This window comes from Mobula hypostoma, chromosome 6, assembly GCF_963921235.1.
Source record: "Mobula hypostoma chromosome 6, sMobHyp1.1, whole genome shotgun sequence".
Classification (NCBI taxonomy): domain Eukaryota; kingdom Metazoa; phylum Chordata; class Chondrichthyes; order Myliobatiformes; family Myliobatidae; genus Mobula; species Mobula hypostoma.
In genome coordinates, this window is record NC_086102.1 from 112412658 (window position 1) to 112440308 (window position 27651).

Sequence of the window (27651 nt, forward strand, 5' to 3'; positions counted from 1 at the left end):
ACAGTCACACAGAGGCTGAATATATCAGTGATACAGTTACACACAGACTGAATATATCAGTTATACACTCATACTCAGGCTGAATATATCAGTAATACGGTCACACACTCAGGTTGAATATATCAGTGATACAGTTACACACGCAGTCTGAATATATCGGTGATAATGTCGCACACACAGGCTGAATATATCAGTCATACAGTCACACACAGACTAAATATATCAGTCATACAGTCATGCACAAATTGAACATATCGGCGACAGTCACTCACATGCTGAATATATCTGTGATACAGTCAGACACTGACTGAATATATCAGTGATGGTATCACACAAAGGCTCAATATATCTGTGATACAGACACACAAAGGCAGAATGTATCGGTGATACACTCACATACAGACCGAATATATCGGTGATACAGTCCCACACAGGCCGAACATATCGGTGATACAGTAACACACAGACTGAATATATCGGTTAAACAGTCGCAGACAGACTGAATATATCGGTGATACTGTCAAACATGCTGAATGTATCAGTGATACAATCACACACTGACTGCATATATCAGGGATTCATTCACACACAAGCTGAATATATCGGTGATACGATCACACACAGACGGAATATATAGGTGACACAGTGACACATAGGCTGAATATATCAGTGATACAGTTACACACAGACTGAATATGTCAGTGATACATTCACACACACAGACTGAATATATCAGTGATACAGTCACGCACAAACTGAACATATCGGTAACAGTCATACACAGGCTGAAAATGTCGGTGATACAGTCAAACACACAGGCTGAATATGTCGGTGATACAGTCACAGACAGACTGAATATATCGGTGATACAGTCACACACACAGGCTGTATATATCAGTCATACAGTCAGATACAGGCTGAATAAGTCAGTGATACTGTCACACAGATACTGAATATATCAGTGATACCGTCACACATAGACTGAATATATAAGTCATACGGTCACTCACAGACTGAATACATCAGTAATACAGTAGCACACAGGCTGAATATATCGGTGATACAGTCACACACAGGCTGAATATGTCGGTGATACTTTCAAACACACCGGCTGAACATATCCGTGATACAGTCACACACATACTGATTATATCGGTGATACAGTCGCACACAGGCTGAATATGTCAGTCATACTGTCACACAGAAGCTGAATATATCAGTGATACCGTCACACAAAGACTGTATATGTTAGTGATACAGTCACACACAGGCTGAATACATGGGTTATACAGTCATTGAGAGACTGAATATATATCGGTGATACAGTTACACACAGGCTGAATATATCAGTGATACAGTCACTCTCAGAGTGAATATATCGATGATACAGTGACACAGGATCAATATATATGAGAGATATAGTCACACACAGACTGAATATATCAGTGTTACCGTCACACAGAGACTGAATATATCAGTGATACAGTCACGCACAGACTGAACGTATCGTTGATACAGTCAAACACATTCTGAGTATGTCGCTGATACAGTCAGACACAGACTGAAAATATCAGTGATATAGTCACACACACAGGCTATATATATCAGTCATACAGTCACACACACAGACTGAATATATCAGTGATACAGTCACGCACAGACAGAACGTATCGGTGATACAGTCACAGACACGCTAAATATATCAGTGATACAGTGACACATGGGCCGAATATATGTATATATCAGTAATACGGTCACACACTGACTGAATATATCAGAGATACAGTCACAAACAGACTGAATATATCAGTGCTACACTCACACATACACTGAATATATCAGTCATATAGTCACTCACACACTGAATATATCGGTGATACAGTCACATAGAGTCTGAATATATCGGTGATACTGTCAAACACAGGCTCAATGTATCAGTGATACCGTCACACACTGACTACATATATCAGAGATACAGTCACACACAGACTCAATATCTCAGTGGTACCTTTACGCACAGACTGAATATATCGGTGACGCGGTCACACAGCCTGAATATATCGGTGACACCGTGACACACAGGCTGAATATGTCAGTGATACGGTCACACAGAAGCTGAATATACCAGTGATACCATAACATAGACTGACTATATCAGTGCTACACTTACACATACACTGAATATATCAGTCATACAGTCACTCACACACTGAATATATAGGTGATACAGTCACTCACAGACTGAATACATCAGTAATACAGTCGCACACAGGCTGAATACATCGGTGATACAGTAACACACAGGCTGAATATGTCGGTGACACTGTCAAACACTCAGGCCGAACATATCCATGATACAGGCACACACATACTGATTATATCGGTGATACAGTCGCACACAGGCTGAATATGTCAGTGATACTGTCACACAGAAGCTGAATATATCAGTGATGCCGTCACACATAGACTGAATATGTCAGTGATACAGTCACATACAGGCTGAATACATCGATGATACAGTCATTGAGAGACTGAATATATCGGTGATACAGTTACACACAGGCTGAATATATCGGTTATACAGCCACTCTCAGAGTGAATATATCGGTCATACAGTGACACAGGATCAATATATATGAGAGATATATTCACACTCAGACTGAATATATCAAAGGTACCGTCACCCAGAGACTGAATATATCAGTCGTACCGTCACCCAGGGAATGAATACATCGGTGATACGGTCACACTGACTGAATACATTAGTGACACAGTCACACACAGACTGAATATATCCAGTTATACACTCACACGCAGACTGAATATATCACTGAAACGGTCACACACTCAGGTTGAATATATCAGTGATACAGTTACACACACAGGCTGAATATATCACTGAAAAGGTCACACACTCAGGTTGAATATATCAGTGATACAGTTACACACACAGGCTGAATATAGCGGTGGTACAGTCACACACACAGGCTGAATGTATCAGTTATACAGTCACACACACCGACTGAATATATCAGTGATACAGTAACGAACAAACTGAACATATCTGTGACACAGTCACACACAGGCTGAAAATGTCGGTGATACAGTCTCACACACAGAGGCTGAATATATCAGTCATACAGTCACACACACAGACTGAATATACCAGTGATACAGTCACGCACAGTCTGAACGTATCGGTGCTAAAGTCACACAGATTCTGAGTATGTCGGTCATAAGGTCACATACAGACTGAATATATGAGTGATACAGTCACACACACATGGCTGAATATATCAGTCATACAGTCACACAGACAGACTGAATATATCAGTGATACAGTCACGCACAGTCTGAACGTATCGGTGATACAGTCAAACAGGCTGAATATATCGGTGATACAGTCACACACAGATTGAATATATCAGTGATACAGTCACGCACAGACTGAACGTATCGGTGATACTGTCAAATAGGCTGAATGTATCAGTGATAAAGTCACACACTGATTGCATACATCAGGGATTCACTCACACACAAGCTGAATATATCGGTGATACGGTCACACACCGACGGAATATATAGGTGACACAGTGACACATAGATTGAATATATCAGTGATACAGTTGCACACAGATTGAATATGTCAGTGATACATTCACACACACAGACTGAATATATCAGTGATACAGTCACACACAAACTGAACATATCGGTAACAGTCATACACAGGCTGAAAATGTCGGTAATACAGTCAAACACACAGGCTGAATATGTTGGTGATACAGTCACACACAGACTGAATATATTGGTGATACAGTCACACACACAGGCTGTATATATCAGTCATACAGTCACACACAGGCTGAATATGTCAGTGATACTGTCACATAGATACTGAATATATCAGTGATACCGTCACACATAGACTGAATATATCAGTCCTACGGTCACTCACAGACTGAATGCATCAGTGATACAGTCGCACATTGACTAAATATATCAGCGATACTGTCACACACAGACTGAATATATCAGTGCTACACTCACACATACACTGAATATATCAGTCATACAGTCACACACACTGAATATATAGGTGATACAGTCACTCACAGACTGAATACATCAGTAATACAGTTGCACACAGGCTGAATACATCGGTGATACAGTCACACACAGGCTGAATATGTCGGTGACACTGTCAAATACTCAAGCTGAACATATCCGTGATACAGTCACACACACACTGAATATATCGGTGATACAGTCGCACACTGGCTGAATATGTCAGTGCTACTGTCACACAGAAACTGAATATAATACTAATTAGACTGAGTATGTCAGTGATACAGTCACACACAAGCTGAATATATCGGTTATACAGTCACTCTCAGAGTGAATATATCGGTCATACAGTGACACAGGATCATGATATTTGAGAGATATAGTCACACTCAGACTGAATATATCAGAGGTACCGTCAACCAGAGACTGAATATATCAGTAGTTCCGTCACCCAGAGACTGAATACATCGGTGATACGGTCACACTGACTGAATACATCAGTGATACAGTTACACACAGACTGAATATATCAGTTATACACTCACACGCAGGCTGAATATATCACTGAAACGGTCACACACTCAGGTTGAGTATATCAGTGATACAGTTAAACACACAGGCTGAATATAGCTGTGGTACAGTCACACATTCAGGCTGAATATATCAGTTATGCAGTCACACACACCGACTGAATATATCAGTGATACAGTAACGAACAAACTGAACACATCAGTGGCACAGTCACACACAGGCTGAAAATGTCGGTGATACAGTCACACAGAGCCTGAATATATCGGTGATTTAGTCACACACACAGGCTGAATATATCAGTCATACAGTCACACACACAGACTGAATATACCAGTGATACAGTCACGCACAGTCTGAACGTATCGGTGATAAAGTCACACACATTCTGAGTATGTCGGTGATACAGTCACATACAGACTGAATATATCAGTGATACAATCACACACACGGCTGAATATATCAGTCATACAGTCACACAGACAGACTGAATATATCAGTGATACAGTCATGCACAGACTGAACGTGTCGGTGATACAGTCAAACAGGCTGAATATATCGGTGATACAGTCACACACAGGCTGAATATATCAGTGTACAGTCAAACACAGGCTGAATATATCGGTAATACAGTCACTCACAGGCTGAATGTATCAGTGATACAGTCACATTCAGGCTGAATATATCGGTGATACAGTCACACACAGGCTGAATATATCAGTGATACAGTCACAAGCAGGTTGAATATATAGGTGACGCAGACAAACAGACAGGCTGAATATATCAGTGATACAGTCACACAAAGGCTGAATATATCGGTGATACAGACCCACACTGGATGAATGTATCGGTGATACAGTCACGTACAGACTGAAAATATCGGTGATACAGTCACAGACACGCTGAATATATCAGTGATACAGTTACACACAGGCCGAATATAACGGTGATACATTCAAACACAGAGGCTGAATATATCGGTGATACAGTCAATCGCATACTGAATGTATCAGTGATACAGTCTCACTCAAAGGCTGAATATATCGATGGTACAGCCACACACAGGCTGAATGTATCGGTGATACAGTAACACACAGACTGAATATATCCGTGATACTCTGACACACAGACTGGATATATCAGTGATACAGACACAAATACAAATTGAATTCATCGGTGAAACTGTCACTCACAGTCTGAGTATATCAGTGATACACACACTCACTGCCTGAATGTATCGGTGATACAGTCACATACAGACTGAAAATATCGGTGATGCAGTCACAGACATGCTGAATATATCATTGATACAGTCACACATAGACTGAATATATCGTTGATACAGTCACACACAGACTGAATATATTGGTGATACAGTCAATCACAGGCTGAATATATGAATATATCAGCAATACAGTCACACACTGACTGAATATATCAGAGATACTGTCACACACAGTCAGAATATATCAGTGATACAGTCACACACAGGTTGAATATATTGGTGATACTGTCACACACAGAATAAATATATCGGTGATGCAGTCACACACAGGTTAAATATATCGGTAAACCAGTCACACATTGACTGAATATATCAGAGATACTGTCACAAACAGACTGAATATATAAGTGCTACACTTACACATACACTGAATATACAGTCACACACTGAATATATCGGTGATACAATCACACACAGTCTGAATATATTGGTGATACTGTCAAACACAGCCTGAATATATCGGTGATACAGTGACACAGGATTAATATTTATGAGGGATACAGTCACACACACACTGAATATATCAGTGGTACCGTCACACAGAGACTGAATATATCAGTGATACGGTCACACACTGACTAAATATATCAGTGACACAGTCACACACAGGCTGAATATATAGTGATACGGTCACACACTCAGGTTTAATATATCAGTGATACAGTTACACGCACTGGCAGAATATATCGGTGATGCAGTCACACACACATGCTGAATATATCAGTCATACATTCATACACACAGACTGAATATATCAGTGATACAGTCACGCACAAACTGAACATATCAGTGACAGTCACACACACAGGCTGTATATATCAGTCATACTGTCACACACAGACTGAATATGTCAGTGATACTGTCACAAAGAAGCTGAATATATCAGTGATACCGTCACACATAGACTGAATATATCTGTCATACGGTCACTCACAGGCTGAATGTATCAGTGATACAGTCGCAAACAGGCTGAATATATCGGTGATATAGTTACACTTTGACTAAATATATCAGCGATACAGTCACACATAGACTGACTATATCAGTGCTACACTCACACATACACTGAATATATCAGTCATACTGCAGCTCACACACTGACTGTATCAGTGATACAGTCACTCACAGACTGAATACATCAGTAATAACAGTCGCACACAGCCTGAATACATCGGTGATACAGTCACACACAGGCTTAATATGTCGGTGATACAGTCAAACACACAGGCTGAACATATTGGTGCTACAGTCACACACAGACTGAATATATCGATGAATCAGTCTCTCACAGGCTGAATACATCGGTGATACAGTCATTCAGAGACTGAATATATCGGTGATACAGTCACACACAGGCTGAATATATTGGTGATACAGTCATTCTCGGAGTTAATATATCGGTGATACAGTCATTCTCGGAGTTAATATATCGGTGATACAGTGACACAGGCTTAATAAATATGAGTGATACAGTCACACACAGACTGAATATATCAGTGGTACCGCCACACAGAGACGGAATATATCGGTCATACGGTCACACTGACTGAATACATCAGTCACACAGTCGTACACCGACTGAATATATCAGTGATGCAGTCACGCACAAACTGAACATATCGGTGACAAAGTCACACACAGGCTGAAAATGTCGGTGATACAGTCAAACACATAGGCTGAATATGTCGGTGATACAGTCACACACAGACTGAATATATCGGTGATACAGTCACACTCAGCCCGAATATATAGGTGATACGGTCACACACAGGCAGAATATGTCGGTGATACAGTCACACACAGACTGAATATATCAGTGATACAGTTACTCGCATGCAAAATATATCAGTGAAACACTCAAACAGTGACTGAATATATCAGTGCTAGAGTCACACAAAGGCTGAACATACCGGTGATACAGACAAACACAGGCTCAATGTATCGGTAATGCGGTCACACACAGGCAGAATATATCGGTGATACAGTCAAACGCACAGGCTGAATATATCAGTGATAAGGTCACACACAGACTGAATATATCAATGATACACTGACATACAGACTGAATATATCTGTGATACAGTCGCACACGCAATAAATATATCGTTGATACAGTCACTCGCAGTCTGAATATATCAGTGACACAGTCGCACACAAGCTGAATATATCAGTGATACAGTCACACAGAGGCTGAATATATCAGTCATACAGTCACACACATAGATTGAATATATCAGTGATACAGTCACGCACAGACAGAACGTATCGGTGATACAGTCACACAGATTCTGAGTATGTCGGTGATACTGTCACTCACTGACTGAATATATCAGTGATAGAGTCAAGCAAAGGCTGAATATATCGGTGATGCAGACACACACAGGCCGAATGTATCGGTAATACAGTCACATACAGACCGAATATATCGGTGATACAGTCACACTCAGCCCGAATATATAGGTGATACGGTCACACACAGGCAGAATATGTCGGTGATACAGTCACACACAGACTGAATATATCAGTGATACAGTTACTCGCATGCAAAATATATCAGTGAAACACTCAAACAGTGACTGAATATATCAGTGCTAGAGTCAAACAAAGGCTGAACATATCGTTGATACAGACAAACACAGGCTCAATGTATCGGTAATACGGTCACACACAGGCAGAATATATCGGTGATACAGTCAAACGCACAGGCTGAATATATCAGTGATAAGGTCACACACAGACTGAATATATCAATGATACACTGACATACAGACTGAATATATCTGTGATACAGTCGCACACGCAATAAATATATTGTTGATACAGTCACTCGCAGTCTGAATATATCAGTGACACAGTCGCACACAAGCTGAATATATCGGTGATACAGTCACACACAGGCTGAATATGTCGGTGATACAGTCGCACACAGGCTGAATATGTCAGTGATACAGTCACACACTGCCTGAATATATCAGTGATACAGTCACACTAAGGCTGAATATATCGGTGATACAGTCAAGCACAGGCTGATTATATCGGTGATAAAGCCACACACAGGCTGAAAATATCAGTAATACAGTCAAACACTGTCTGAATATATCAGAGATACAGTCACACACTGACTGAATATATCAGTGATGCTGTCGCACACAGGCTGAATATATCGGTGATACAGTCACACATAGGCTGAATATGTCAGTGCAACCGTCACACACAGACTGAATATATCTGTGACACAGTCACAGACAGACTGAATATATCGGTGATACAGTTACACACAGATTGAATATATCAGTGATGCAGTCACACACAGGCTGAATGTATCAGTGAAGCAGTAACAGGCTGAATATATCGGTGGTACTGTCCCACACAGACCGAACATATCGGTGATACATTCGCAGACAGACTGAATATATCGGTTTACTGTCAAACATGCTGAATGTATCAGTGATACAGTCACACACTGACTGCATATATCAGGGATTCAATCACACACAAGCTGAATATATTGGTGATACGGTCACACACAGACGGAATATATAGGTGACACAGTGACACATAGGCTGAATATATCAGTGATACAGTTACACACAGACTGAATATGTCAGTGATACATTCACACACACAGACTGAATATATCAGTGATACAGTCACACACAAACTGAACATATCGGTAACAGTCATACACAGGCTGAAAATGTCGGTGATACAGTCAAACACACAGGCTGAATATGTCGGTGATACAGTCACAGACAGACTGAATATATCGGTGATACAGTCACACACACAGGCTGTATATATCAGTCATACAGTCAGATACAGGCTGAATAAGTCAGTGATACTGTCACACAGATACTGAATATATCAGTGATACCGTCACACATAGACTGAATATATAAGTCATACGGTCACTCACAGACTGAATACATCAGTAATACAGTAGCACACAGGCTGAATATATCGGTGATACAGTCACACACAGGCTGAATATGTCGGTGATACTTTCAAACACACCGGCTGAACATATCCGTGATACAGTCACACACATACTGATTATATCGGTGATACAGTCGCACACAGGCTGAATATGTCAGTCATACTGTCACACAGAAGCTGAATATATCAGTGATACCGTCACACAAAGACTGTATATGTTAGTGATACAGTCACACACAGGCTGAATACATGGGTTATACAGTCATTGAGAGACTGAATATATATCGGTGATACAGTTACACACAGGCTGAATATATCGGTGATACAGTCACTCTCAGAGTGAATATATCGATGATACAGTGACACAGGATCAATATATATGAGAGATATAGTCACACACAGACTGAATATATCAGTGTTACCGTCACACAGAGACTGAATATATCAGTGATACAGTCACGCACAGACTGAACGTATCGTTGATACAGTCAAACACATTCTGAGTATGTCGCTGATACAGTCAGACACAGACTGAAAATATCAGTGATATAGTCACACACACAGGCTATATATATCAGTCATACAGTCACACACACAGACTGAATATATCAGTGATACAGTCACGCACAGACAGAACGTATCGGTGATACAGTCACAGACACGCTAAATATATCAGTGATACAGTGACACATGGGCCGAATATATGTATATATCAGTAATACGGTCACACACTGACTGAATATATCAGAGATACAGTCACAAACAGACTGAATATATCAGTGCTACACTCACACATACACTGAATATATCAGTCATATAGTCACTCACACACTGAATATATCGGTGATACAGTCACATAGAGTCTGAATATATCGGTGATACTGTCAAACACAGGCTCAATGTATCAGTGATACCGTCACACACTGACTACATATATCAGAGATACAGTCACACACAGACTCAATATCTCAGTGGTACCTTTACGCACAGACTGAATATATCGGTGACGCGGTCACACAGCCTGAATATATCGGTGACACCGTGACACACAGGCTGAATATGTCAGTGATACGGTCACACAGAAGCTGAATATACCAGTGATACCATAACATAGACTGACTATATCAGTGCTACACTTACACATACACTGAATATATCAGTCATACAGTCACTCACACACTGAATATATAGGTGATACAGTCACTCACAGACTGAATACATCAGTAATACAGTCGCACACAGGCTGAATACATCGGTGATACAGTAACACACAGGCTGAATATGTCGGTGACACTGTCAAACACTCAGGCCGAACATATCCATGATACAGGCACACACATACTGATTATATCGGTGATACAGTCGCACACAGGCTGAATATGTCAGTGATACTGTCACACAGAAGCTGAATATATCAGTGATGCCGTCACACATAGACTGAATATGTCAGTGATACAGTCACATACAGGCTGAATACATCGATGATACAGTCATTGAGAGACTGAATATATCGGTGATACAGTTACACACAGGCTGAATATATCGGTTATACAGCCACTCTCAGAGTGAATATATCGGTCATACAGTGACACAGGATCAATATATATGAGAGATATATTCACACTCAGACTGAATATATCAAAGGTACCGTCACCCAGAGACTGAATATATCAGTCGTACCGTCACCCAGGGAATGAATACATCGGTGATACGGTCACACTGACTGAATACATTAGTGACACAGTCACACACAGACTGAATATATCCAGTTATACACTCACACGCAGACTGAATATATCACTGAAACGGTCACACACTCAGGTTGAATATATCAGTGATACAGTTACACACACAGGCTGAATATATCACTGAAAAGGTCACACACTCAGGTTGAATATATCAGTGATACAGTTACACACACAGGCTGAATATAGCGGTGGTACAGTCACACACACAGGCTGAATGTATCAGTTATACAGTCACACACACCGACTGAATATATCAGTGATACAGTAACGAACAAACTGAACATATCTGTGACACAGTCACACACAGGCTGAAAATGTCGGTGATACAGTCTCACACACAGAGGCTGAATATATCAGTCATACAGTCACACACACAGACTGAATATACCAGTGATACAGTCACGCACAGTCTGAACGTATCGGTGCTAAAGTCACACAGATTCTGAGTATGTCGGTCATAAGGTCACATACAGACTGAATATATGAGTGATACAGTCACACACACATGGCTGAATATATCAGTCATACAGTCACACAGACAGACTGAATATATCAGTGATACAGTCACGCACAGTCTGAACGTATCGGTGATACAGTCAAACAGGCTGAATATATCGGTGATACAGTCACACACAGATTGAATATATCAGTGATACAGTCACGCACAGACTGAACGTATTGGTGATACTGTCAAATAGGCTGAATGTATCAGTGATAAAGTCACACACTGATTGCATACATCAGGGATTCACTCACACACAAGCTGAATATATCGGTGATACGGTCACACACCGACGGAATATATAGGTGACACAGTGACACATAGATTGAATATATCAGTGATACAGTTGCACACAGATTGAATATGTCAGTGATACATTCACACACACAGACTGAATATATCAGTGATACAGTCACACACAAACTGAACATATCGGTAACAGTCATACACAGGCTGAAAATGTCGGTAATACAGTCAAACACACAGGCTGAATATGTTGGTGATACAGTCACACACAGACTGAATATATTGGTGATACAGTCACACACACAGGCTGTATATATCAGTCATACAGTCACACACAGGCTGAATATGTCAGTGATACTGTCACATAGATACTGAATATATCAGTGATACCGTCACACATAGACTGAATATATCAGTCCTACGGTCACTCACAGACTGAATGCATCAGTGATACAGTCGCACATTGACTAAATATATCAGCGATACTGTCACACACAGACTGAATATATCAGTGCTACACTCACACATACACTGAATATATCAGTCATACAGTCACACACACTGAATATATAGGTGATACAGTCACTCACAGACTGAATACATCAGTAATACAGTTGCACACAGGCTGAATACATCGGTGATACAGTCACACACAGGCTGAATATGTCGGTGACACTGTCAAATACTCAAGCTGAACATATCCGTGATACAGTCACACACACACTGAATATATCGGTGATACAGTCGCACACTGGCTGAATATGTCAGTGCTACTGTCACACAGAAACTGAATATAATACTAATTAGACTGAGTATGTCAGTGATACAGTCACACACAAGCTGAATATATCGGTTATACAGTCACTCTCAGAGTGAATATATCGGTCATACAGTGACACAGGATCATGATATTTGAGAGATATAGTCACACTCAGACTGAATATATCAGAGGTACCGTCAACCAGAGACTGAATATATCAGTAGTTCCGTCACCCAGAGACTGAATACATCGGTGATACGGTCACACTGACTGAATACATCAGTGATACAGTTACACACAGACTGAATATATCAGTTATACACTCACACGCAGGCTGAATATATCACTGAAACGGTCACACACTCAGGTTGAGTATATCAGTGATACAGTTAAACACACAGGCTGAATATAGCTGTGGTACAGTCACACATTCAGGCTGAATATATCAGTTATGCAGTCACACACACCGACTGAATATATCAGTGATACAGTAACGAACAAACTGAACACATCAGTGGCACAGTCACACACAGGCTGAAAATGTCGGTGATACAGTCACACAGAGCCTGAATATATCGGTGATTTAGTCACACACACAGGCTGAATATATCAGTCATACAGTCACACACACAGACTGAATATACCAGTGATACAGTCACGCACAGTCTGAACGTATCGGTGATAAAGTCACACACATTCTGAGTATGTCGGTGATACAGTCACATACAGACTGAATATATCAGTGATACAATCACACACACGGCTGAATATATCAGTCATACAGTCACACAGACAGACTGAATATATCAGTGATACAGTCATGCACAGACTGAACGTGTCGGTGATACAGTCAAACAGGCTGAATATATCGGTGATACAGTCACACACAGGCTGAATATATCAGTGTACAGTCAAACACAGGCTGAATATATCGGTAATACAGTCACTCACAGGCTGAATGTATCAGTGATACAGTCACATTCAGGCTGAATATATCGGTGATACAGTCACACACAGGCTGAATATATCAGTGATACAGTCACAAGCAGGTTGAATATATAGGTGACGCAGACAAACAGACAGGCTGAATATATCAGTGATACAGTCACACAAAGGCTGAATATATCGGTGATACAGACCCACACTGGATGAATGTATCAGTGATACAGTCACGTACAGACTGAAAATATCGGTGATACAGTCACAGACACGCTGAATATATCAGTGATACAGTTACACACAGGCCGAATATAACGGTGATACATTCAAACACAGAGGCTGAATATATCGGTGATACAGTCAATCGCATACTGAATGTATCAGTGATACAGTCTCACTCAAAGGCTGAATATATCGATGGTACAGCCACACACAGGCTGAATGTATCGGTGATACAGTAACACACAGACTGAATATATCCGTGATACTCTGACACACAGACTGGATATATCAGTGATACAGACACAAATACAAATTGAATTCATCGGTGAAACTGTCACTCACAGTCTGAGTATATCAGTGATACACACACTCACTGCCTGAATGTATCGGTGATACAGTCACATACAGACTGAAAATATCGGTGATGCAGTCACAGACATGCTGAATATATCATTGATACAGTCACACATAGACTGAATATATCGTTGATACAGTCACACACAGACTGAATATATTGGTGATACAGTCAATCACAGGCTGAATATATGAATATATCAGCAATACAGTCACACACTGACTGAATATATCAGAGATACTGTCACACACAGTCAGAATATATCAGTGATACAGTCACACACAGGTTGAATATATTGGTGATACTGTCACACACAGAATAAATATATCGGTGATGCAGTCACACACAGGTTAAATATATCGGTAAACCAGTCACACATTGACTGAATATATCAGAGATACTGTCACAAACAGACTGAATATATAAGTGCTACACTCACACATACACTGAATATACAGTCACACACTGAATATATCGGTGATACAATCACACACAGTCTGAATATATTGGTGATACTGTCAAACACAGCCTGAATATATCGGTGATACAGTGACACAGGATTAATATTTATGAGGGATACAGTCACACACACACTGAATATATCAGTGGTACCGTCACACAGAGACTGAATATATCAGTGATACGGTCACACACTGACTAAATATATCAGTGACACAGTCACACACAGGCTGAATATATAGTGATACGGTCACACACTCAGGTTTAATATATCAGTGATACAGTTACACGCACTGGCAGAATATATCGGTGATGCAGTCACACACACATGCTGAATATATCAGTCATACATTCATACACACAGACTGAATATATCAGTGATACAGTCACGCACAAACTGAACATATCAGTGACAGTCACACACACAGGCTGTATATATCAGTCATACTGTCACACACAGACTGAATATGTCAGTGATACTGTCACAAAGAAGCTGAATATATCAGTGATACCGTCACACATAGACTGAATATATCTGTCATACGGTCACTCACAGGCTGAATGTATCAGTGATACAGTCGCAAACAGGCTGAATATATCGGTGATATAGTCACACTTTGACTAAATATATCAGCGATACAGTCACACATAGACTGACTATATCAGTGCTACACTCACACATACACTGAATATATCAGTCATACTGCAGCTCACACACTGACTGTATCAGTGATACAGTCACTCACAGACTGAATACATCAGTAATAACAGTCGCACACAGCCTGAATACATCGGTGATACAGTCACACACAGGCTTAATATGTCGGTGATACAGTCAAACACACAGGCTGAACATATTGGTGCTACAGTCACACACAGACTGAATATATCGATGAATCAGTCTCTCACAGGCTGAATACATCGGTGATACAGTCATTCAGAGACTGAATATATCGGTGATACAGTCACACACAGGCTGAATATATTGGTGATACAGTCATTCTCGGAGTTAATATATCGGTTATACAGTGACACAGGCTTAATAAATATGAGTGATACAGTCACACACAGACTGAATATATCAGTGGTACCGCCACACAGAGACGGAATATATCGGTCATACGGTCACACTGACTGAATACATCAGTCACACAGTCGTACATCGACTGAATATATCAGTGATGCAGTCACGCACAAACTGAACATATCGGTGACAAAGTCACACACAGGCTGAAAATGTCGGTGATACAGTCAAACACATAGGCTGAATATGTCGGTGATACAGTCACACACAGACTGAATATATCGGTGATACAGTCACACTCAGCCCGAATATATAGGTGATACGGTCACACACAGGCAGAATATGTCGGTGATACAGTCACACACAGACTGAATATATCAGTGATACAGTTACTCGCATGCAAAATATATCAGTGAAACACTCAAACAGTGACTGAATATATCAGTGCTAGAGTCACACAAAGGCTGAACATACCGGTGATACAGACAAACACAGGCTCAATGTATCGGTAATGCGGTCACACACAGGCAGAATATATCGGTGATACAGTCAAACGCACAGGCTGAATATATCAGTGATAAGGTCACACACAGACTGAATATATCAATGATACACTGACATACAGACTGAATATATCTGTGATACAGTCGCACACGCAATAAATATATCGTTGATACAGTCACTCGCAGTCTGAATATATCAGTGACACAGTCGCACACAAGCTGAATATATCAGTGATACAGTCACACAGAGGCTGAATATATCAGTCATACAGTCACACACATAGATTGAATATATCAGTGATACAGTCACGCACAGACAGAACGTATCGGTGATACAGTCACACAGATTCTGAGTATGTCGGTGATACTGTCACTCACTGACTGAATATATCAGTGATAGAGTCAAGCAAAGGCTGAATATATCGGTGATGCAGACACACACAGGCCGAATGTATCGGTAATACAGTCACATACAGACCGAATATATCGGTGATACAGTCACACTCAGCCCGAATATATAGGTGATACGGTCACACACAGGCAGAATATGTCGGTGATACAGTCACACACAGACTGAATATATCAGTGATACAGTTACTCGCATGCAAAATATATCAGTGAAACACTCAAACAGTGACTGAATATATCAGTGCTAGAGTCAAACAAAGGCTGAACATATCGGTGATACAGACAAACACAGGCTCAATGTATCGGTAATACGGTCACACACAGGCAGAATATATCGGTGATACAGTCAAACGCACAGGCTGAATATATCAGTGATAAGGTCACACACAGACTGAATATATCAATGATACACTGACATACAGACTGAATATATCTGTGATACAGTCGCACACGCAATAAATATATTGTTGATACAGTCACTCGCAGTCTGAATATATCAGTGACACAGTCGCACACAAGCTGAATATATCGGTGATACAGTCACACACAGGCTGAATATGTCGGTGATACAGTTGCACACAGGCTGAATATGTCAGTGATACAGTCACACACTGCCTGAATATATCAGTGATACAGTCACACTAAGGCTGAATATATCGGTGATACAGTCAAGCACAGGCTGATTATATCGGTGATAAAGCCACACACAGGCTGAAAATATCAGTAATACAGTCAAACACTGTCTGAATATATCAGAGATACAGTCACACACTGACTGAATATATCAGTGATGCTGTCGCACACAGGCTGAATATATCGGTGATACAGTCACACATAGGCTGAATATGTCAGTGCAACCGTCACACACAGACTGAATATATCTGTGACACAGTCACAGACAGACTGAATATATCGGTGATACAGTTACACACAGATTGAATATATCAGTGATGCAGTCACACACAGGCTGAATGTATCAGTGAAGCAGTAACAGGCTGAATATATCGGTGGTACTGTCCCACACAGACCGAACATATCGGTGATACATTCGCAGACAGACTGAATATATCGGTTTACTGTCAAACATGCTGAATGTATCAGTGATACAGTCACACACTGACTGCATATATCAGGGATTCAATCACACACAAGCTGAATATATTGGTGATACGGTCACACACAGACGGAATATATAGGTGACACAGTGACACATAGGCTGAATATATCAGTGATACAATTACACACAGACTGAATATGTCAGTGATACATTCACACACACAGACTGAATATATCAGTGATACAGTCACACACAAACTGAACATATCGGTAACAGTCATACACAGGCTGAAAATGTCGGTGATACAGTCAAACACACAGGCTGAATATGTCGGTGATACAGTCACAGACAGACTGAATATATCGGTGATACAGTCACACACACAGGCTGTATATATCAGTCATACAGTCAGATACAGGCTGAATATGTCAGTGATACTGTCACACAGATACTGAATATATCAGTGATACCGTCACACATAGACTGAATATATCAGTCATACGGTCACTCACAGGCTGAATGTATCAGTGATACAGTCGCAAACAGGCTGAATATATCGGTGATACAGTCACATTGACTAAATATATCAGCGATACTGTCACACACAGACTGAATATATCAGTGCTACACTCACACATACACTGAATAAATCAGTCATACAGTCACTCACACACTGAATATATAGGTGATACAGTCACTCACAGACTGAATACATCAGTAATACAGTTGCACACAGGCTGAATACATCGGTGATACAGTAACACACAGGCTGAATAAGTCGGTGACACTGTCAAACACTCAGGCTGAACATATCCGTGATACAGGCACACACATACTGAATATATCGGTGATACAGTCGCACACAGGCTGAATATGTCAGTGATACTGTCACACAGAAGCTGAATATATCAGTGATACTGTCACACATAGACTGAATATGTCAGTGATACAGTCACACACAGGCTGAATACATCGATGATACAGTCATTGAGAGACTGAATATATCGGTGATACAGTTACACACAGGCTGAATATGTCGGTTATACAGCCACTCTCAGAGTGAATATATTGGTCATACAGTGACACAGGATCAATATATATGAGAGATATATTCACACTCAGACTGAATATATCAGAGGTACCGTCACCCAGAGACTGAATATATCAGTCGTACCGTCACCCAGAGAATGAATACATCGGTGATACGGTCACACTGATTGAATACATCAGTGACACAGTCACACACAGACTGAATATATCCAGTTATACACTCATACGCAGACTGAATATATCACTGAAACGGTCACACACTCAGGTTGAATATATCAGTGATACAGTTACACACACAGGCTGAATATAGCGGTGGTACAGTCACACACACAGGCTGAATATATCAGTGATACAGTAACGAATAAACTGAACATATCTGTGACACAGTCACACACAGGCTGAAAATGTCGATGATACAGTCTCACACACAGAGGCTGAATATATCAGTCATACAGTCACACACACAGACTGAATATACCAGTGATACAGTCACCCACAGTCTGAAGGTATCGGTGCTAAAGTCACACAGATTCTGAGTATGTCGGTGATACAGTCACATACAGACTGAATATATGAGTGATACAGTCAGACACACATGGCTGAATATATCAGTCATACAGTCACACAGACAGACTGAATATATCAGTGATACAGTCACGCACAGACTGAATGTATCGGTGATACAGTCAAACAGGCTGAATATATCGGTGATACAGTCACACACAGACTGAATATATCAGTGATACAGTCCCTCACAGACTGAACGTATCGGTGATACTGTCAAACAGGCTGAATGTATCAGTGATAAAGTCACACACTGATTACATACATCAGGGATTCACTCACACATAGGCTGAATATATCAGTGATACATTTACACACAGATTGAATTGTCAGTGATACATTCGCACACACAGACTGAATATATCAGTGATACAGTCACGCACAAACTGAACATACCGGTAACAGTCATACACAGGCTGAAAATGTCGGTGATACAGTCAAACACACAGGCTGAATATGTCGGTGATACAGTCACACACAGACTGAATATATCGGTGATACAGTCACACTCAGCCCGAATATATAGGTGATACGGTCACACACAGGCAGAATATGTCGGTGATACAGTCACACACAGACTGAATATATCAGTGATACAGTTACTCGCATGCAAAATATATCAGTGAAACACTCAAACAGTGACTGAATATATCAGTGCTAGAGTCACACAAAGGCTGAACATACCGGTGATACAGACAAACACAGGCTCAATGTATCGGTAATGCGGTCACACACAGGCAGAATGTATCGGTGATACAGTCAAACGCACAGGCTGAATATATCAGTGATAAGGTCACACACAGACTGAATATATCAATGATACACTGACATACAGACTGAATATATCTGTGATACAGTCGCACACGCAATAAATATATCGTTGATACAGTCACTCGCAGTCTGAATATATCAGTGACACAGTCGCACACAAGCTGAATATATCGGTGATACAGTCACACAGAGGCTGAATATATCAGTCATACAGTCACACACATAGATTGAATATATCAGTGATACAGTCACGCACAGACAGAACGTATCGGTGATACAGTCACACAGATTCTGAGTATGTCGGTGATACTGTCACTCACTGACTGAATATATCAGTGATAGAGTCAAGCAAAGGCTGAATATATCGGTGATGCAGACACACACAGGCCGAATGTATCGGTAATACAGTCACATACAGACCGAATATATCGGTGATACAGTCACACTCAGCCCGAATATATAGGTGATACGGTCACACACAGGCAGAATATGTCGATGATTCAGTCTCTCACAGGCTGAATACATCAGTGATACAGTCATTCAGAGACTGAATATATCGGTGATACAGTCACACAGAGGCTGAATATATTGGTGATACAGTCATTCTCAGAGTTAATATATCGGTGATACTGTGACACAGGCTTAATAAATATGAGAGATACAGTCACACACAGACTGAATATATCAGTGGTACCGCCACACAGAGACGGAATATATCGGTCATACGGTCACACTGACTGAATACATCAGTCACACAGTCGTACACCGACTGAATATATCAGTGATGCAGTCACGCACAAACTGAACATATCGGTGACAAAGTCACACACAGGCTGAAAATGTCGGTGATACAGTCAAACACATAGGCTGAATATGTCGGTGATACAGTCACACACAGACTGAATATATCGGTGATAAAGTCACACACACAGGCTGAATATATCAGTCATACAGTCACACACACAGACTGAATATATCAGTGATACAGTCACGCACAGACTGAATGTATCGGTAATACAGTCAAACAGGCTGAATATATCGGTGATACAGTCACACACAGACTGAATATATCAGTGATACAGTCCCTCACAGACTGAACGTATCGGTGATACTGTCAAACAGGCTGAATGTATCAGTGATAAAGTCACACACTGATTACATACATCAGGGATTCACTCACACATAGGCTGAATATATCAGTGATACATTTACACACAGATTGAATTGTCAGTGATACATTCGCACACACAGACTGAATATATCAGTGATACAGTCACGCACAAACTGAACATACCGGTAACAGTCATACACAGGCTGAAAATGTCGGTGATACAGTCAAACACACAGGCTGAATATGTCGGTGATACAGTCACACACAGACTGAATATATCGGTGATACAGTCACACTCAGCCCGAATATATAGGTGATACGGTCACACACAGGCAGAATATGTCGGTGATACAGTCACACACAGACTGAATATATCAGTGATACAGTTACTCGCATGCAAAATATATCAGTGAAACACTCAAACAGTGACTGAATATATCAGTGCTAGAGTCACACAAAGGCTGAACATACCGGTGATACAGACAAACACAGGCTCAATGTATCGGTAATGCGGTCACACACAGGCAGAATGTATCGGTGATACAGTCAAACGCACAGGCTGAATATATCAGTGATAAGGTCACACACAGACTGAATATATCAATGATACACTGACATACAGACTGAATATATCTGTGATACAGTCGCACACGCAATAAATATATCGTTGATACAGTCACTCGCAGTCTGAATATATCAGTGACACAGTCGCACACAAGCTGAATATATCGGTGATACAGTCACACAGAGGCTGAATATATCAGTCATACAGTCACACACATAGATTGAATATATCAGTGATACAGTCACGCACAGACAGAACGTATCGGTGATACAGTCACACAGATTCTGAGTATGTCGGTGATACTGTCACTCACTGACTGAATATATCAGTGATAGAGTCAAGCAAAGGCTGAATATATCGGTGATGCAGACACACACAGGCCGAATGTATCGGTAATACAGTCACATACAGACCGAATATATCGGTGATACAGTCACACTCAGCCCGAATATATAGGTGATACGGTCACACACAGGCAGAATATGTCGATGATTCAGTCTCTCACAGGCTGAATACATCAGTGATACAGTCATTCAGAGACTGAATATATCGGTGATACAGTCACACAGAGGCTGAATATATTGGTGATACAGTCATTCTCAGAGTTAATATATCGGTGATACTGTGACACAGGCTTAATAAATATGAGAGATACAGTCACACACAGACTGAATATATCAGTGGTACCGCCACACAGAGACGGAATATATCGGTCATACGGTCACACTGACTGAATACATCAGTCACACAGTCGTACACCGACTGAATATATCAGTGATGCAGTCACGCACAAACTGAACATATCGGTGACAAAGTCACACACAGGCTGAAAATGTCGGTGATACAGTCAAACACATAGGCTGAATATGTCGGTGATACAGTCACACACAGACTGAATATATCGGTGATAAAGTCACACACACAGGCTGAATATATCAGTCATACAGTCACACACACAGACTGAATATATCAGTGATACAGTCACGCACAGACAGAATGTATCGGTAATACAGTCACACAGATTCTGAGTATGTCGGTGATATTGTCACTCACTGACTGAATATATCAGTGATAGAGTCAAGCAAAGGCTGAATATATCAGTGATACAGGCACACACAGGCCGAATGTATCGGTTATACAGTCACACTCAGCCCGAATATATAGGTGATACGGTCACACACAGGCTGAATATGTCAGTGATACAGTTACTCGCATGCAAGTGGGCATGCAGGTACAGCAGGCGGTGAAAAAGGCGAATGGTATGCTGGCATTTATAGTGAGAGGATTCGAGTACAGGAGCAGGGAGGTACTATTGCAGTTGTACAAGGCCTTAGTGAGACCACACCTGGAGTATTGTGTGCAGTTTTGGTCCCCTAATCTGAGGAAAGACATCTTTGCCATAGAGGGAGTACAAAGAAGGTTCACTAGATTGATTCCTGGGATGGCAGGACTTTCATATGAAGAAAGACTGGATGAACTGGGCTTGTACTCGTTGGAATTTAGAAGATTGAGGGGGGATCTGATTGAAACGTATAAGATCCTAAAGGGATTGGACAGGCTAGATGCGGGAAGATTGTTCCCGATGTTGGGGAGGTCTAGAACGAGGGGTCACAGTTTGAGGATAGAGGGGAAGCCTTTTAGGACCGAGGTTAGGAAAAACTTCTTCACACAGAGAGTGGTGAATCTGTGGAATTCTCTGCCACAGCAAACTGTTGAGGCCAGTTCATTAGCTATGTTTAAAAGGAAGTTAGATATGGCCCTTGTGGCTACAGGGGTCACGGGGTATGGAGGGAAGGCTGGGTTCTGAGTTGGATGATCAGCCATGATCATAATAAATGGCGGTGCAGGCTCGAAGGGCCGAATGGCCTACTCCTGCACCTATTTTCTATGTTTCTATGTTTCTATGTTTCTATATTCAGTTTGTGCCTGACTGTAACACCCAAATATTCAGTCTGCGCGTGACTGTATCGCTGATATATTCAGACTATGTGACTCTATCACCGGTATATTCTGTGTGTGTGTGTGAATGCATAACTGATATATTCAACCTGTGTGTGACAGTATCACTGATATATTCAGCCTCTGTGTGTGAATGTATCACTGATATATTCAGTCTCTCTGTGACTGTATCACCGATATATTCAGCTTGTGTGTGACTGTATCACTGATATACTTAGTTTCTATGTGACTGTATCATTGATATATTCAGCCTGTGTGTGACTGTGTTATTGATATATTCAGTCTGCGTGTGACTGTATCACTGATATATGCAGCCTGTCTGTTAGTGTATCACCGATGTATTCAGCCTGTGTGTGACTATCACTGATATATTCAGCCTATGTGTGACGGTATCACAGATATATTCAGTCTGTGAGTGACTGTATCACCGATATATTCAGTCTGTGTTTGACTGTATAACCGATATATTAAGCCTGTGTGTGACTGTATCATTATATATATTTACTCAGTGATGACAGTATCATACATATATTCAGCCTGTGTGTGACTATCACTGATATATTCAGCCTGTGTGTGACTGTATCACAGATATATTTAGCCTGTGTGTGACTGTATCAACGATATATTCAGCCTGGGAGTGACTGTATCACCGATTTATTCTGCCTGGGTGTGACTGTATCACTGATATATTCAGCCAGTTTGTGACAGTATCATAGATATATAGCAGCAGTTATAATGGGTGACTTCAATCTACATGTAGACTGGGTGAACCAAATTGGTAAAGGTGCTGAGGAAGAGGATTTCTTGGAATGTATGCGGGATGGTTTTTTGAACCAACATGTCGAGGAACCGACTAGAGAGCAGGCTATTCTGGACTGGGTTTTGAGCAATGAGGAAGGGTTAATTAGCGATCTTGTCGTGAGAGGCCCCTTGGGTAAGAGTGACCATAATATGGTGGAATTCTTCATTAACATGGAGAGTGACGTAGTTAATTCAGAAACAAAGGTTCTGAACTTAAAGAGGGGTAACTTTGAAGGTATGAGACATGAATTAGCTAAGATAGACTGGCAAATGACACTTCAAGGATTGACAGTGGATATGCAATGGCAGGCATTTAAAGGTTGCATGGATGAACTACAACAATTGTTCATCCCAGTTTGGCAAAAGAATAAATCAAGGAAGGTAGTGCACCCGTGGCTGACAAGAGAAATTAGGGATAGTATCAATTCCAAAGAAGTAGCATACAAATTAGCCAGAGAAAGTGGCTCACCTGAGGACTGGGAGAAATTCAGAGTTCAGCAGAGGAGGACAAAGGGCTTAATTAGGAAGGGGAAAAAAGATTATGAGAGAAAACTGGCAGAGAACATAAAAACGGACTGTAAAAGCTTTTATAGATATGTAAAAAGGAAAAGACTGATAAAGACAAATGTAGGTCCCCTGCAAACAGAAACAGGTGAATTGATTATGGGGAGCAAGGACATGGCAGACCAATTGAATAATTACTTTGGTTCTGTCTTCACTAAGGAGGACATAAATAATCTTCCAGAAATAGTAAGGGACAGAGGGTCCAGTGAGATGGAGGAACTGAGCGAAATACATGTTAGTAGGGAAGTGGTGTTAGGTAAATTGAAGGGATTGAAGGCAGATAAATCCCCAGGGCCAGATGGTCTGCATCCCAGAGTGCTTAAGGAAGTGGCCCAAGAAATAGTGGATGCATTAGTGATAATTTTTCAAAACTCGTTAGATTCTGGACTAGTTCCTGAGGATTGGAGGGTGGCTAATGTAACCCCACTTTTTAAAAAAGGAGGGAGAGAGAAACCGGGGAATTATAGGCCGGTTAGCCTAACGTCGGTGGTGGGGAAACTGCTGGAGTCAGTTATCAAGGATGTGATAACAGCACATTTGGAAAGCGGTGAAATGATCGGACAAAGTCAGCATGGATTTGTGAAAGGAAAATCATGTCTGACGAATCTCATAGAATTTTTTGAGGATGTAACTAGTAGAGTGGATAGGGGAGAACCAGTGGATGTGGTATATTTGGATTTTCAAAAGGCTTTTGACAAGGTCCCACACAGGAGATTAGTGTGCAAACTTAAAGCACATGGTATTGGGGGTAAGGTATTGGTGTGGGTGGAGAATTGGTTAGCAGACAGGAAGCAAAGAGTGGGAATAAACGGGACCTTTTCAGAATGGCAGGCGGTGACTAGTGGGGTACCGCAAGGCTCAGTGCTGGGACCCCAGTTGTTTACAATATATATTAATGACTTGGATGAGGGAATTAAATGCAGCATCTCCAAGTTTGCGGATGACACGAAGCTGGGTGGCAGTGTTAGCAGTGAGGAGGATGCTAAGAGGATGCAGGGTGACTTGGATAGGTTGGGTGAGTGGGCAAACTCATGGCAGATGCAATTTAATGTGGATAAATGTGAAGTTATCCACTTTGGTGGCAAAAATAGGAAAACAGATTATTATCTGAATGGTGGCCGATTAGGAAAAGGGGAGGTGCAACGAGACCTGGGTGTCATTATACACCAGTCATTGAAAGTGGGCATGCAGGTACAGCAGGCGGTGAAAAAGGCGAACGGTATGCTGGCATTTATAGCGAGAGGATTCGAGTACAGGAGCAGGGAGGTACTACTGCAGTTGTACAAGGCCTTGGTGAGACCACACCTGGAGTATTGTGTGCAGTTTTGGTCCCCTAATCTGAGGAAAGACATCCTTGCCATAGAGGGAGTACAAAGAAGGTTCACCAGATTGATTCCTGGGATGGCAGGTCTTTCATATGAAGAAAGACTGGATGAACTGGGCTTGTACTCGTTGGAATTTAGAAGATTGAGGGGGGATCTGATTGAAACGCATAAGATCCTAAAGGGATTGGACAGGCTAGATGCAGGAAGATTGTTCCCGATGTTGGGGAAGTCCAGAACGAGGGGTCACAGTCTGAGGATAGAGGGGAAGCCTTTTAGGACCGAGATTAGGAAAAACTTCTTCACACAGAGAGTGGTGAATCTGTGTAATTCTCTGCCACAGCAAACTGTTGAGGCCAGTTCATTGGCTATGTTTAAGAGGGAGTTAGATATGGCCCTTGTGGCTACAGGGGTCAGGGGGTATGGAGGGAAGGCTGGGGCGGGGTTCTGAGTTGGATGATCAGCCATGATCATAATAAATGGCGGTGCAGGCTCGAAGGGCTGAATGGCCTACTCCTGCACCTATTTTTTATGTTTCTATGTTTCTATATCGGTGATGCAGACACACACAGGCCGAATGTATCGGTAATACAGTCACATACAGATTGAACATATCGGTGATACAGTCAAACACAGGCTGAATATGTCAATGATACATTCACACACAGACTGAATATATCGCTGATACAGACACGCACAGGCTGAATATATCAGTGATACAGTCACACGCAGGCTGGATATATAAGTGATACAGTCACACGCAGACTGAATATATCAGTGATACAGTCAAACATACAGGCTGGATATATCGGTGATACAGTCACACACAGGCTGAATATATCGGTGATACTGTCATTCACACAGATTGAATATATCAGTGACACTGTCACTCACAGGGTGAATA

The 27651-nt window shown here is 41.1% G+C and overlaps 1 protein-coding gene across 1 annotated transcript in view; it reads right to left on the reverse strand.

Moving 5' to 3' along the window:
• asic4a (acid-sensing (proton-gated) ion channel family member 4a) overlaps positions 1–27651 on the reverse strand; it is a 322546-nt gene that overhangs the window by 167201 nt on the left and 127694 nt on the right. The gene's annotated exons all lie outside the window — the stretch shown is intronic.